General features: G+C 66.4%; 1 pseudogene; it reads left to right on the top strand.

Annotated features, from left to right (window-relative positions):
• Positions 1 to 924: 924 nt before the first annotated feature.
• LOC116814607 (U6 spliceosomal RNA) lies at positions 925 to 1,025 on the top strand (annotated as a pseudogene).
• The last annotated feature ends 335 nt before the right edge of the window (positions 1,026 to 1,360 follow it).

The following is a 1,360-nucleotide window of genomic DNA, read 5'->3' as shown; positions in this document are numbered from 1 at the left end:
GGACTCCTGCTGCATCCATGCCTCTTCCCTATCCCCTAACTGCCCCCTGCTGCCCCATCCAACCTCTCCTCTTATTCCTGATGCCCCCCTGGCACCCCTGCCCCATCCAACCCTTCTCTCTGTCCCAACTGCCCCTGGAACCCCTGCCCCTGACTGCCTCCCACCACCCCATCCAACCCCTGGTCCTTCCTGACTGCCCCCCCCAGGACCCTTGCCCCCATTCAATTCCCCTGTTCCCTGCCCTCTGACTGCCCCGAGTCCTGACCCTACTCCACCCCCCACCCTCTATCCAACACCCTTCCCTGCTCTCTGCTCCCCTTACCGTGCTGCCTGGAGATGGGGGCCACGCCACCCAGAGTTGGGGCTGGGGGCCGGGCCCGAGTCACTGGCCAGCCCGAAATCGGGGGCTGGCCCGCAGTCGGGACTGGGGGCCAGCCCAGAGCTGGGGGGCGAAGCTGCTGGCCGGCCTGGAGTTGGGGCTGGGGGCCAGCCCAGAGCTGGGGGCCGGAGTCACTGGCAGGCCCAGAGTCAAGGGCCAGGCCAGAGTCGGGGGCTGGCCCAGGGCCGGGGGCCAGCCCGGAGCAGCGCTGCCTGGCCGGCTGGAGTCAGAGTTGGAGGCCGGCCCGCAGCCATGCCGTCCAGCCGGCTGGAGTCAAAGTCGGGGCTGGCCCAGATCCACGCCGCCCAGCCGGCCAGAGTCAAGGCCGGGGGCTGGCCCGAAGCTGCGCACTGCCTAGAGCCCTCCTCGTACCCCCGCCCCAGCTCACCTGCCGGAAGCTGCTACTTCCTTCTCAGCCCTCCCAGGCTTCCCGCGCTAACAGCTGATTGGCGGGAAGCCCGGAGGGGGAGCCTTCAGGGGAGGAGGCAGAGGCAGAGCTGGAGCCAGGTGAGCTGGGGCAGGGGGCAGGGCAGGGAACTCCTAGAGCTTTTGTTAAATTTAAAAGCCCTTTGGAACGATACAGAGAAGATTAGCATAGTCCCTGTGCAAGGATGACACGCAAATTCGTGAAGCGTTCCATAAAACCGGTTCTAAAAGGGTCTCTAAATTTAACAACCGGTTCCTCTATCCCAAGAACCGGTGGGAACCGGCTCCAGCTCACCACTGCCCCTAGCCCCACTCCCCTCCCAGAGCTGGGGGGAGAACCCAGAAGTCCTGGCTCCCAGCCTCACCCCTCGCTCTACCCCGTAGTCTTATTCCCCTCCCAGAGCTGGGGAAGAACCCAGGAGTCCTGGCTCCCAGCCCTGCCCCTCCCCGAGCTGGGGGAGAACCCAGGAGTCCTGGCCCCCAGCCCTGCCCTGCCCTGCTCTGCTCCTCCCCTCCCAGAGATCGGGGGGGGGCCGAGTAGGGAGAGACGAGGCC

The sequence above is a fragment of the Chelonoidis abingdonii genome, unplaced genomic scaffold (genome assembly GCF_003597395.2).
Source record: "Chelonoidis abingdonii isolate Lonesome George unplaced genomic scaffold, CheloAbing_2.0 scaffold1953, whole genome shotgun sequence".
NCBI classification, from domain to species: domain Eukaryota; kingdom Metazoa; phylum Chordata; order Testudines; family Testudinidae; genus Chelonoidis; species Chelonoidis abingdonii.
Note: the sequence above shows the minus strand (reverse complement) of the source record. Positions and strands in the feature narration are given on the sequence as shown.